Genomic DNA, 14,586 nt, shown 5'->3' on the forward strand with positions numbered 1-14,586 from the left:
TGTCTTTTAGAGTTACACTGATAACTTGGAACACTCTGTCTGTGCTGACTGTTTGATGCTGCAACTGCTTCGGGAACCAACATTTCTCATAGACAAACCCATGGCCAGAAGGCATGTGGGACAACTGCAGAATAAAAATCAGTTTAAGGGAAAAAAATCAATACACATATATGTGTGTACGCACGTGTGTGTGTGTGTGTGTGTGTGTGTGTGTGTGTGAGCGAGCACACAAAGATACTGACTGAGAAAGTAACTCCAAAATATTCAACTTGTAGATTATTAAATGCTTTTAAATATCAGGAAATAACTTGAAAATTGCTTTCCTGTATCATATTTACTAAAATGGTGCTATCGCATACTTTAGGGAAGGAAAGATACGGTCAGGTAACCTGAGCATTGTTTAATGGTCACTGATTTTACTAATGGCCAGCCAGTCTCTTTTGGATTTCATTAGAACACAAGAATGCGATAAGATTCCTATGAGCTTGATAAAACTAGAGGGCCATTTTCAAATTCAATATGGTTTATGTTTAAGGTCCCAGTTCCAGCTGGAACAGAAAATGATTCTCTTTCTATATCTTTCCCCCAGTGGTTTGAATACCCACATACAAACAAATGAGACAAAGAGCTTCAGAGTCAAAAAAAGACAGAGAAATTTAGATCCATCACTTCTTCTACCACTAAAATGTGTCAGCTCCTGCATTAGAATGGAAAGGCTCTATGTAATAGGACACAAAAAAGAACAAGTCAAGGAGGAAGCATTTTCCAGCATGAAAAATGGTGGAGGAGTCAGAAGTTTTCTTCTAATTGGGAACAGGAGAGATACTGAGTTCAGAAATCCAATAATCCCACAAATTCACTAGTGTGTGTATAACAGCTTGCCAGCCATTTGTTAAAAAATAACACCAAGAAGAATGGCCCAAAGGAAATAGGTGAGGTAGACACAAGGGAAATAAGAAGTGTTATATAGAGTGGAAATTTTTCTTAGAGAGAAAAAAATGTCCTAGAAGAGAATGGAATTTTTAGATAGGCAGGTGGGTAAATGCAGGGTTGGGTGGATGGACAATAGATAGAACTGAAGATAAAAACATAAGATTTATTTATTTCCATTTATCCTGGATTCTAACAGGTAGACAAGTGTTTCTTGTCTGTAGGTTGACCAACTCTAGTTCCAAAGAACTGTTTTCCACAAATTCCTTTCTGAGACCAAGTGGCTGTAACCAACTCTAACATTTGTAAGGCCCATAAAAAAGAATAAATGCCATAAATCTAAATATTTGAAAGTTACATTATAATCACAAACTGTTAACTAAAATCATGAACTGTTAACTAAAATCCATTCTGTCCTTCTTCCTCAACAAATCTGTCTTCCTAATTATAAATATATCTTCCCTGATAGCTCAGTTGGTAAAGAATCCACCTGCAGTGCAGGAGACCCTGGTTCAATTCCTGGGTCAGGAAGATCTGCTGGAGAAGGGATAGGCTACCCACTCCAGTATTCTGGTCTGGAGAATCCCATGGACTGTATAGTCCATGGGGTCGCAAAGAGTTGGACAGGACTGAGCAACTTTCACTTTAATGACTCGAAGGGGCAAGTTCATACTTGAAAGGCTGGGTTCAAATATAGAATCCTTAGAGTATATTGTGAGAACACTGAAGAAGAACCAAACCTAGACCTGCAGTCTGGTCTTCTTATCTTTTTAATCCCTCACCATTGCACACCATGAGGTTCCTGTGAGCACCTGTGTGGACATCCTAGCCCACACATCCAAGATCTACCTACATCTTCAAGAACAGTCATCCCTTTGATACCCACAAACTCAGGTTTATTTCCAGCAGCAGAGTTCACCCTTGTGTGATGGGAGCCCAGAGATGGTGCCTCCCAGTCTTGGAAGCAGGTTTGGTTTCCTTTGAGCAGAGAGTCCCAGGTACTTGGATAGTTGCTGTGTGGAAGTCAGGCAGTGAAGGTTGCAGTCCTCTTGGCCCTGAAGATACTTAGCCCATGGAAAGAGACATGACTGGGTTTCCTAAAGCATGGGGCCTGATGCAAGGCAGCTCTTCCTGAATCTGAGACCAATACTTCAGGCAGACATATTCTTGATTAGGAAATATCAACTTTGGACAGTGGGAATAGCAAAGTAAATGAAGATGAAAGAAGGTAGCTTTTACACTAGTTATCTATTACCATATGGACATGAGGGCTTCCCAGGTGGTGCTAGTGGTAAAGAATCTGCCTACCAGCGCAGAAGATATAAGAGACCCAGGTTCAATCCCTGGGTCAGGAAGATCTCGTGGATGATGGTGTGGCAACCCACTCCAGTATTCTTGCCTAGAGAATCCCGTGGACAGAGGAGCCTGGCGGGCTACCATCCCTGTGTCACACAGAGTCACACACGACTGAAACAACTTAGCACACACACATGTGGGCTTGAATTTGAACAAACTCCAGGAGATTGTGGAGGACAGAGGAGCCTGGCTTGCTACAGTCCATGCAGTCACAAAGAGTCAGACACAACTTAGCAACTGAATGACAACAACAAATTAACATATAAAAGATCAGTCCCAAATTTTGCATATTGAAATAATAAGCATTTATTAGACCAAGTTTCTCTGGGTTAGGAATCTAGGAACAGCTAAACTAGGTGGCCCTGAGGCTTCAGTCAGGCTGCTGGCTGGGGCTGTGGTCTCATCTGAAGGATCAATCAGGGATGGGTGGACTCTGCTTCCCCACTCATTCATGGTACTTGTTGGCAGGCTTCAGTTCCTCACAAGGTTTTGGCTGGAAGCTTTTATTCCTCACCTCATGAACCTCTGTGTAAGCGTCCTTGTGACAAGGCCGCTAGCTCCCCCAGAGCAAGTGACCCAGGAGTGAGAGGATACGCCTGTGATGGAACCCGCTCTTTTTATAACCTAGTCTCAGGAGTGACATACTGCTGTTTCTGCCATATGCCCTTGGTCACACAGACCAACCATGACAGAGCGGGAAGGGATCACCCACAGATGGAATAGTGGGAGGCAGGCAAGAGGTGGAGCCAGATGCCCTACCCTCAGGAAACGAGGACTTGGGGGACCAGCTCTGGCTCAGAGAAGCCCTCCAATAAATTCGTTTGGAACAAAGGAAGTGGGGGGAGGGAATAAGAAGGGGGCAAGGATAAGTGAGGAATCTCTTCCCTTAGTCTAACTCTGGTCCCCACACCTCAAAGCTGCCAGAAGGATCAAAGGGCTGTTGCTCCTATTTCTCTGTGAGAAATCAGTCTTCAGTGTTTAGGCTTGGAGATGGAATGTCTTTTCCTAACTACCCCCATATCCCGCAAACCACTGCTTGCTCCTCAGATCCAGCTCAAATGTCCCACAGCCCTGTCTGTGAACAATTTCCTGGCACTCCAAATCCCAGCCAGCCCCTGCCCTCCAGTTACCATACCCCTCTGTGGCACGTCTCACATTCTATGATAACTGCTTGAGGTTTGCTCTCAATATCCAACTCTGAGGCTCAGCACTTGAGTGACCGCGAAGCACTTCCCGAATGAATGGGGATGTGATCACAAGTCCTGTGAAGCCTGCTTCACAAAGTGATGGCTTCCACCACCCCCATCCACAAGATCTCCAGTCCCTAGTTCCTGCAGGCCAGCCCGGCAGGGCACCCCACCATGGCTCCCTCCCTGAGTCAGATCAGGGCTGCAAAAGGCCTCCAAAGCCATTTGAGAAGTGCAGAGATGTGTGTGGAGGCAGGCCTGGCCCAGCCCCACCCCACTCCCACAAGGGAGATTTTAGCCTAAAGAGGAAACAACTTTCTCTTTTCCTCAAATTCCCTTCCATTTCTCCCTACAACCCTCCTTCCTAAATCACACTGGAGTTTGTGAACGTTCAGGGAGTCACACAGAAAATGGCACTGCTTTTTGCCTACATTAAAAGCCATGTCTGTATAGCTTCACACTGCAGCAGCATCACAGAAACTTGGGTTAATGAGTAGGAGTCATTTTAAGCCATCGCTTTTCACTAGAGCCTTTAAAGATATAGTCACTTAAAACATTTTTGCTCTCTGAAAAGGATATTCTTTTCCCCACACATGGCAGCTTACTATAACAATATAACTGATCCCTTCTATAGGAAAAATAGTGTCCACACCTTTATTGATTCTCTAATTCTCTACTTCATTATGTTCATAAAATCTCTTAAAAATTTTAATAAAATTGTAGGCAACTTATGACCACAACTGACTACTTAGCAGTTAGCATATCACTTCTGATTTCTAAGGGTTGCTCAGTGTCAGTTCAATGGAAGCAGAGCTGTTTTAAGTTGCAGTGAGATAAAGTATAACTGTTGCTGTCTCTGCCTTCTCAGCTGATGGGCAATGGAATGCAGACCTTCTGTTTCTTAGAGCTGAGTTACATCTGGTTCAGGTTGCTAATGGTCCACAGTGGCCCACGTTCATTATCATCTAATAGCTGCTTGGCCTTTGTCAGCACTGTCTAGAGTCCAGCCTGAAGCCTGGGACCCACATCTGCTGTGGGTCTTGGAATCTCTGCCCCTGGGACCTTCTTGCTGGCTTCCACAGAATCAAATGGACTGTGTATGTTAAGTGACCAGTCCTCTGACTTCAGGTTTGGGAAGGTGGCATGCGTGCATGGCTCTGTCATGTCTGACTCTTTGCAACCCTATGGACTGTAGCCTGCCAGGCTCCTCTGTCCGTGGGATGCTCTAGGCAAGAACACTGGAGTGGGTTGCCATTTCCTCCTCCAGGGGATCTTCCCCACCCAGGGATTGAACCTGCATTTCCTGTGTCTCCTGCCTTTGAAAGCAAATTCTTTACCACTGTGCTACTTGGGAAGCCCTGACTTCAGAGCTTCAGACATTTACTGAATGGGACCTTGGAGATGATGAAGTGGAACCAACCCTGACAGCAGACAGGAAGGGTGGGGCCATTTACCCCAGGGCTCCAATTCTGTGGAGGGAGAGTAGTCCAGAGGATCTGTCCTGGGGAAGGGCTGCAAAGTTCAGGGAGTTGAGAGGGCAGACCCAGCCAGACAGCCTTGGGCTGGAGCACCCGAAGTGCTCTGGACCTCAGTTTCCTCATCTACAAAACAGAAACAATGATAGTACCTACCACTTAGGATGGTTGTGAGGATTAAATGAGTTTATATTTATGACTCTCCTAGAATCAAGCCTAGCATCTAAGAGGTGCTATAGGTGTTTGTTCGATGGATGGATGGATGGATAGATAGATGAATGGATAGATGGATGAATAAAAGAAAATGTGCCTTTAAATATAGCAGTGATCTTGAATTTTTGCTGGAAGCAAAGAATTGTTTCTTTAAATGAAAGCTTACACAGAAGCCATGTACATGTACTCTATACACTAAATGAGGTTTCCCTGTGGCTCAGTGGTTAAAAAATGGGGAAAAAAACCAGAACCCTCCTGCCAAGCAGGAGACACAGGTTCAATCCCTAGGTTAGGAAGATTCCCTGGAGAAGGAAATGGCAACCCACTGCAGTGTTCTTGCCTGGAGAATCCCATGGACAGAGGTGCCTGGAGGGCTACAGTCCATGGGGTCACAAAAGAGTCAGATATGACTTAGCAACCAAACAACAATAGCAGCATATATACTACATACACATATATAACAGATATTGTTACTAAATCAGATTATTATGAAGGTTTGTACAGTATTATCTGAGATTTCCAGAGATTTCACTCTGCTTTGCCAGATGAAGGCGAAGCTCCTTCAGCTACGGTGCTGCCTCAAGGCAGCCTCCGGGCTGAGGTCTGTGTGCTGAAACCCTGGACCACTATCCACCAATCCTGAAAGTGCTGAGCATACAGGGCTGACCTCAGCAGACAGGAGAGGTGCCTGGGCCCTCCTCTGGCCAGCCCAGGAAAGTCCCAAGGGACTTGATCACTTTGCCGGATGCCCTTGATCGCCTCTGGAGCTCCCACAGATACCACTAGAGGATGTGTCTCTGTCCTGGAGCCTGTGAGTCAACATGGCTGCTAGAAGAGTGAAAGGACAGCTTGCTCCTTCTCTAAAAGCCCACCATCAAGGCCACCACTGACCACTCTGTGGCATCTGGGTGAGGCTTGAATCAGCCTGTCACCCCGGTAACTGGAGAGTCTCATGCCCAGACGATCATCAGGTAGGGTGTCTGAGGAACTTCCTGGTGGACTTAGAAAAACAGGTCTGGGGGATTGGGGTAGAGGGGGGACTTTGATCTCAGAGGTGGTCAACACAGCACCTTGAGGAGGCTATGTATTCCGTCATTCTGCAATATTTTCTTGAATATAATGTAAATGGAGAAAAATGTCAAATTAAAATAGTAAGTTAAAAAAATCTTTTTTAGTCTGGAGATTTTTCTTCCTTTTTTATTTTTTTTAAGATCATGATTTTTTTCCTCCTCACCCCATGACTATTGGTTTTGTTCCTTGGTTATTTGGCAATATGGTAAAATGTCAGTCCTTCTGATCCTATTTATTAAGAATTCAGGACAGAAAGATGAAAAATTAACTTAAGCATTGTTAACTGGACATGAAACTGCTTAACAAATGTAAGAATTGCTTTTAGGACCAAAATGCTTTCCTTCATTTCATGGAGGGGAAGGGGGGCTTTGGATTGTGGCAATCTGCAGTATGACTACCCAATATGAAAATAACTCAATCACTAATTCTTTCAACCAAACTGAACAACACCAAGAGCTGCAGCAGGCAGACCACCCTTTGCCATGGCCAAGAGGCAAGCAACGCGTGGCTCATTTGCTGCACCTCCACGGACCCATAGGCAGGCTTCAAGAGGCTCAGATGTTAAAGAATCTGGGCAGTGCAGGACACCTGGGTTTTATCCCTGGGTCTGGAAGATCCCCTGGAGAAGGAAATGGCAACCCACTCCATTATTCTTGCCTGGCTAATCCCACGGACAGAGGAGCCGGGTGGGCTACAGTCCATAGCATCACACAGAGTCAGACATAACTTAAGCAACTTAGCATGCACGTATGCATGCACCAGACCCGTGAGGTCTGTGGACAGAGCCCACTCCCCAGAAACAGCCAAAGCCCCTGGGCCCATGTAAGCCTTCATCTTCCCAGTTGTTAAGATCATCCATCCTTTGAAGAGATGACAATCCATTCGTTCAACATCTATTTCAAAGGTCACTCAGCATTCATTAAACAAACATTTTCTGAGCACAGAAAAAGTCCAAAGCAAAGACAAAGAAGAAGGAGAAAAGAGATAAATTTCCTGCTCTGAAAAAGTCCCCTGTTCTCAGGAATGCTTGACCAACTAAGACCCCTGTACATGCTAAAGCCTGAGGTGGAAACTGTCAAAGAAACAAGCAGAAAAGAATGCGATGCTTCCTTAGAGAAAGTGATGTTTATACACTGGACCTCAAGAGACAGGAAGAAATGCATGTAGACTTTAAGAATTCTAAGTAGTTAAAGGAGAACATTCTGGATGGGGAAAACAGAGAACACACTCCTCGTAAGACACAGTAGGTGCTCAAGACATCTGTAGTGCATACATGTTAAAGAGTACAGTCTTCTCTTCTCACCAAAAGCAGCAGCCAGTGTTCCAACGCTTTGAAAACCCAAACACTCATTAAGAGTGATACATCAATATCTGAAAGCTTATGACTCAAACTTTATCAGGAAAGCCTTTGAAAGTGCTATCCACCAGGAGTGCAAATCTAATTTAGATTCCACTTTATCATTGTTTCAGTTTATATTTGAACAGAATATGCACCAGTGAAAGCCTGTTTTCAGACCCCAGCAAGTATTTCTTAATTGTCTCATCAGCCCAACTTAGATAAGGCCCACATGATAAAACATGACATCTTTAGATTTCCCATAGATATTTCTTTCAAATAAACTTGATTAGGAGAGTTGGAAGGTGGCATTGTATCAGGAATAATGCTGGAACATTCCAAGTAGGAATCAAAGAACAAAGTATTAATAGTTCTTTGCTCCACTCCAAAGGAAATAGAGTTAGTTTCGCCTAACAGATTTCCTTATTAAAAAATTAATAACTCGCTGGATCACAAATCAACTTATCTTAAAGGTCAGTGCTGTCCCTGGTTCACCCTAGCTCGTTGAGTAAGTGCTCTGGGAAAGAAAATTATAAAATAGGGACTCAGTCAGTTTCTAAGACCAACTTCTTAACTGTGTTCTACACAGGTCACCTTGAAAACACTCACTGGAAAGCCTAAAAGGACTGGGAAATACAGAGATTTTACTTAGGAAAAATGAGAGAGGAGGAAAGAACGCTTCAAGTCACCATTGTGTGGATGAGTAGGATTAACAGGTGAAAAAGAGGGTTGCATAACTCCCCAGAGACTAAGGAGCCCAGCCCTCCCGATGTGCAGGAGAACCAGCTTCATGATTCTGGGCTCAAATTTGAAATGAACCCAAACAAAAAATTTCGAGATTCAGAAAGTATCACCTCACTCTTTTTGTATTATTCTTGAGTTCTGCACATCACCCTGCTTCCGTGTTCCGGCCATCCCCTGCCAAAATACACAGAGAAGCCTATTCTCACAGTGCTGCCCAGACCAGGAGCAGGAAGTTCCAGAAAGCCTTCTTGTGAAATCAAAGCTCCATTTGCAAACCCAAGAGATTTAGATAAAGGTCATGTGATGTCCTCAAGTTTTAGGTGCTTCTCGGAAGCCCAGATTTACACACTAGAGACTTATCTGAAGGCGTAAGTACCATCCCTAGAGCTCTTCTTTAGACCTCGTGGGTTTGGAGGGGCAGCATTAAGAGGGCTTGAAGAAGGCCCTAAACCCGACCAACACAAATTCTCCACTTACAAAACTTCCTGGGTTGAGTGTGACAAACAGCACCAGGTTGATGATAAAAACATGAACATTTTTGAGTACTTAGCCCATGCCCAAAGCCGGATACAGCACAGGCAAGCACGCATGAGTTTAATCCCACCGTTACCTTATGAGGCTGGCAGGATTACTATAGCCATTTTACAAACGAGAAACCTCAAGCTTACAGAAGTTGCAAATAACTTTCCAAAGATTCACGTTAGCAAATGAAAAAGCCAGGATTCAAAGCTGCTTATCCAGAGACTGACCCCTTAGCTTCATGCTAGAGGGGGTTAGCGGGGCTTCCCTGGTGGCTCAGATGTTAAAGAATCTGCCTGCAATGCAGGAGACCCAGGTTCGATCCCTGAGTCAGGAAGATGTCTTTGGAGTAGGAAATGGCAACCCGCTCCAGTATTCATGCCTGGAGAATTCCACGGATAGAGGGGCATGGTGGTGTACAGTCCATGGGGTCAAAAAGAGTTGGACATGGCTGAGCAACTAACACTTCACTTTGAGAAGGGTAGTGAGGTTTTAGTAAAAAATAAATAAATAAATAAAGCAACTTCTGGGACTTCCCTGATGGTCCAACGGTTAAGACTATACAATCACAATGCAGGGGACCCGGGGTTGGATCCCTGGTCAGAGAACCAAATCCCACATGCCACAAGGAAAGCTGCTGCTGCTGCTGCTAAGTCGCTTCAGTCGTGTCCGACTCTGTGCAACCCCATAGACGGCAGCCCACCAGGCTCCCCCGTCCCTGGGATTCTCCAGGCAAGAACACTGGAGTGGGTTGCCATTTCCTTCTCCAATGCATGAAAGTGAAAAGTGAAAGTGAAGTCGCCCAGTCGTGTCCAACTCTTCGCAACCCCATGGACTGCAGCCTACCAGGCTCCTCCACCCATGGGATTTTCCAGGCAAGAGTACTGAAGTAGGTTGCCACTGCCTTCTCCACAAGTAAAGCTGGGCACAGCCAAAAAAATAAAATATCTTTTTAAAAAGGCAACTTCCAGGTCTTTCCAGTTCATGTCCTATACTGCCCACATTTACACAACAGGAGCTGAAGTCCATGAGGTTAAAGAACATTTTTTTTTTAATTTCATTATGTTCATTACACTCAGCCATCAGGAAAGAGATTCGACAATCATAGAACAATTTTTCAGCAAGAATGAATGTTCTGCGGCCTTGGTGGTTGACCCTCAGAAGTCCAGATCGTAGGCAGCCCCCAAGCCCAAGCTCTCCCACTCATCGAGATTCAACTGTACCCGAGACCTTCAGGGTGATCATTTCCCATCACGCTGGCCATTTCCATGTGACTGAATGTCACACGCCAGCCAGTGAGAGTCATCTGACCTCTGGCACCAAAAGAGGGCTTTTTCTTCCCTAACCACCAGCACTCCAGCAGAGGCACCTGAAATGTAATTACTCAGAGTGTAAACACATAAAGAGGATTTTCTGTTTTATTAGACCTGAAATACCAGGCCCAGATTTCCCAGGCCATCCTGTTTTTTCCTACGATCCAGGGTGCCATGTCCTGGCTTCACTGGGAGGATCTGTGCTGGGGATTCAGGGAAGTCTGGTCCTCCCTGGCAGCCAAGAGCCTGAATTTCTTCCCAGTGGAATGACCTACCCAACATGGGGACAGAGAAATGAGAGACAAAAACCACAGAGTCGAGAAGATGCAGGGCTGGAGAAGATTCAAGGAGACCAGACCTCTATCCTCCCCTCCCAAACTGTTCCCACCGTGGAACTGAGAGCAGAAGCTGGACCGCAGCACACAGCAGGGGAGCAAGGAGCATCCACCCAGAACCATCAGACAGAATGACATTTTTCAGTCCATCTGGAACCTGTGGGCATCGCACTTTTTTCACACTTGTCTTTATTGTTGGTGTTTATATTGTAGAGGGCTTACTGAGGGCTCTTTGTTTATTGGAGTTTGTAATATTTGGGAGCCTTTAGACATGTGGAAATCCTACTGAGGGCCGGGAATAGGAGGGGGGGATCTTTCTGTCTATAGGGCTTTCTCAAGGCTCTAAAAACAATTCCCAGACCTTCTTAAGTCCTTAGATAGCTCTTTATCTGATGCTTAAAGCATGTGCACGCACACACATGCACACATACACAAACACACACACGTTCATTCACTTACATACATGCACAAGCCACACTAAGTGGGCCTCGACTTCTACTGAATAGCAGTGGGTTTGGTAGTGTGGGTGACTGCTCCCTGGGAGGCATCTCATCCTCTGAGTTGAAATTGGTCTCCCACTTGCTTCCACTGACATATCCTGTGTTTCTCCTCAAACCTTTGATACTAGGGCTTCCCAGGTGGTGCTAGTGGTAAAGAGCCCACTTGCCAATGCAGGAGATGGAAGAGATGAAGGTTTGATCCCTGGGTCGGGAAGATTCCCCTGGAGGAAGGCATGGCAACCCTAACAGTATTCTTGCCTGGAAAATCTCATGGACATAAGAGCCTGGCAGGCTGCAGTTCATAGCATCGCACAGTCAGACACGACTGAAGTGACTTAGCATGCACGCACGGCACCATAGTAAATTTTAAAAGTTTGGTTCTTCCTTCAGAGTGATGGCTCTTGGTTTCTGTTAGGTTTAGAAGACATCTGTGGCTCAAATCAGACAGAGGGATAGTTTTATAAATAAACTATTGGGGAAGGAAAACCACTCCGTTGTCTACCACAAATCATTTACCCCATTCGCCTGCAGTATCCAGAATGCCAAAGACTTGATAAAGTGTTTTATCTTCTCATCTTTCAGACTGGTTCAATGTAATCCTTAGAAGGTTAGAATATCAGAGCTAGAAGGAAAGACCATAGAGTCCATTTACAGGGAGGGGAAACTGAGGCAAAGATACCAAACATCTTACCTAATGTCACACCCTCAGGAGTCACCAAAGGTGGGAATCAAATCCAGGTCATATCTCCTAGGCCTAGGCTCTTTCTGTCTTCTCATCAATAAAAATAGCATTGGTCCACAGTTTTCTATGACATCAGTTATGGGATTTCCCTGTGTACCTGGGATGACTATATTTCCTCAACTAAAAGCAGAGCTCTGTTGACAAATATGAGTGAGCCTGGGGAGGCAATGCAGAATGGTTAACGCTGGAAGTCTTTCAAATAAACTGAGTCATGAACTCACACTGCAGGTTAAGACAATAAAGTATAGCTTCCCTATATAGTTCAGAGAAATGGTATATGAAGCACAGGAGATAATTGGGTTGTTGTTTAGTCATTCAGTCACATCCGACTCTTTTGTGACCCCATGGACGGTAGCCCGCCAGGCTCCTCTGTCCATGGGATTTTCCAGGCAAGAATACTGGCATGGGTTGCCATTTCCTTCTTCAGAGGATCTTCCTGACCTGTCTCTTGCATTGGCAGGCAAATTCTTTGCCACTGAGCCACCTGGGAAGCCCACAGGAAATAATACAGATAAGAAAATGTGGGCTAAAATGTGAAGCAGGAAACATTTCCTGTACTTGACTGCCCACGTGCTTCTCCTAGTCTGTCCTGGCACCTGGAACAGCCTCCTCCCCTCCACCCTTTTTCACATAAGCACACAGATCATAGGATTCAGATCAAATGCCAGAGCACTTTTGGAGTCAATCTGACATCGACTCAGATCTTAGCTACCTTTTAGTAGTTATATGACCGAGAGCAAATTACTTCTCTGAGACTCAGTTTCCTCATTTATAATATGGGGATAATAATGGTTGTTTTTAAGAATTAAACTATCAGGGACTTTCCTGGTGGTCCAGTGGTTAAGAATCCACCTTCCAATGCAGGAGATTTGGGTTCAACCCCTGGTCTGGAAACTAAGATCCCACATGCTGTAGGGCAATTAAATCCGTGTGCCACAGCTACTGAGCTGGCACCACAAGTAGAGAAGCATGCCACAACAAAGACTCAAGGGAGCCAAAAAATTTTAAAAGAAACTAACAAATCCAAAATTCCATGGAAAACATACTGTAATTTCCTTCAAGGGACTATTTTCCTACTTAGTTAACAGCCCACGCAAAATCACATCAGCATGCTGAGGGTTGCCCTTCTTTTCTCTGATATTTACTTGTAATTTTGGTTCAGCCTGCCCTCAGGCTCTCTCCTGCTTGGGCAAGTAGCTCTGTCTTAGAAGATAGTGGGCAGGCAAGAGGGAAGTAAAAGGAAAAAAAATGAAGGAGTGAGGTAATAAATTCATGAAAAAGAAGTCAACTGTATCCCAAGTGCCTGGCACACAGTAGTATTCAATAAATGTTTCTTATGTCAACTGAATAGAACCTGAAAATTTTATGTACAATACATATGGGGAATATGGGGTTAGTGCGGAGACAGATAGACCCAGAGAAGAGGCAAATGAGCTGAGTTTTGAAGGCTAAGTGAGCCAGTAGGATGGTTGGAGCAGATGGCGAGGCTGTGGGGTGAGAATGGATCCTGGAAACTCCTTCATACACATGTAAAGTGAAAATATACAAAGGGTGGGCTTCACAGACATGTGATCTCTACCGAACATCGAGCTCAGAAAGCCCCCACACTTGATTAAAGGTTCTGCTGCCACCATCTTGAAAGTCTTCATATTTTTTGAACAGAATTCCATGTTATCATTTCACACTGGACCCTGCAGATTATGTAGCTGGTTCTGAATACCCAGGGTAAGGTTCCACTTACCCTGAAAAAAACATATAAATTCCCAACATCTGAGATATTATACAGCTTCGTCACCCCCAGATTGAGTAAACTGATTAAAGTTATACTCAGAAATGAAACCACAACTCTAAAGGGGAGAGGATTGTGAGCAAGGGTACAGAAGGCAAATTTAATCTGATTTTCCTAGAGCAGATTTCCCTTGATGCAGCAAAACAGTTTGTACTAGGTGACAACCATTTCAGCTATTTATTATAAGCTGGGCTAACGCAGAAATCCCTGTCATGAGGTAAAAGCCAAAGGGTTAGTTATTTAGTGACATTCCAAGAAGCATTACAAGGTAGCTCAAGCAACCAGGATCTAAGAGGTTAACTTTTTTACATACAGAACAGTAGAGTCTCAAAGAAGCTTTACATTGAACAAAATACACACAGACACACACACACACATATATATACAATATGACAGCAAGAGGGGCCAACTTTCAAGTCTCTGTGTAAACATCACGGCTGACTTTGGAATTCTGGAACTCTTGCTCCCAAAAAACCTTATATTTTATTTTCAAACGGCATCCCCCCTGCCAAGAAGTTACATTTTTTTCCCTTCTTTAAATAAGCAGCAAGGGTAATGGCATGATGAACAAATTTCATTTCTTCTGTTCAGCTTTTTCCATCCCAAGCACGGCCTCCGTGAGGCCAGATGGCACCAAAGCAATTGCTAGTAAGTCAATACATCTGGCGACATTCCTGAAATGACAAATCTGATGGAGCCACATCCAGCTCCTACACAAAGCCTCTTTTCAGAACATTTTCACTGGTACTTGTCTGCTATAAGCAGAACCTAATGTGTGAAAACAAAATAAAATTGAGCTCTTTCACCGCCCCACGCTGAAGTTTCATTTTCACTGCTTTTATTAATGTGACTCTCCCTGCCCCACTTCCACACCTTGGCCTGAAACCGATGAGCATTCTCCATCTGACATAGCGAGCCTGCCCCACAGCCTCCAAACGCTGACTGGGTTGGCCCTGCTAAGAGTTCAAAGTCGACTACAATGACCCCATTGGTCTTTGCACTGTAAGCCTCCAGCTCATTTAGGGAATTATCTGCAGAAAAGGATCCATGTGAGAGGCAAGCTTAGGAAGGAATTA

Source organism: Ovis aries, chromosome 22 (genome assembly GCF_016772045.2).
Source record: "Ovis aries strain OAR_USU_Benz2616 breed Rambouillet chromosome 22, ARS-UI_Ramb_v3.0, whole genome shotgun sequence".
Lineage (NCBI taxonomy): Eukaryota > Metazoa > Chordata > Mammalia > Artiodactyla > Bovidae > Ovis > Ovis aries.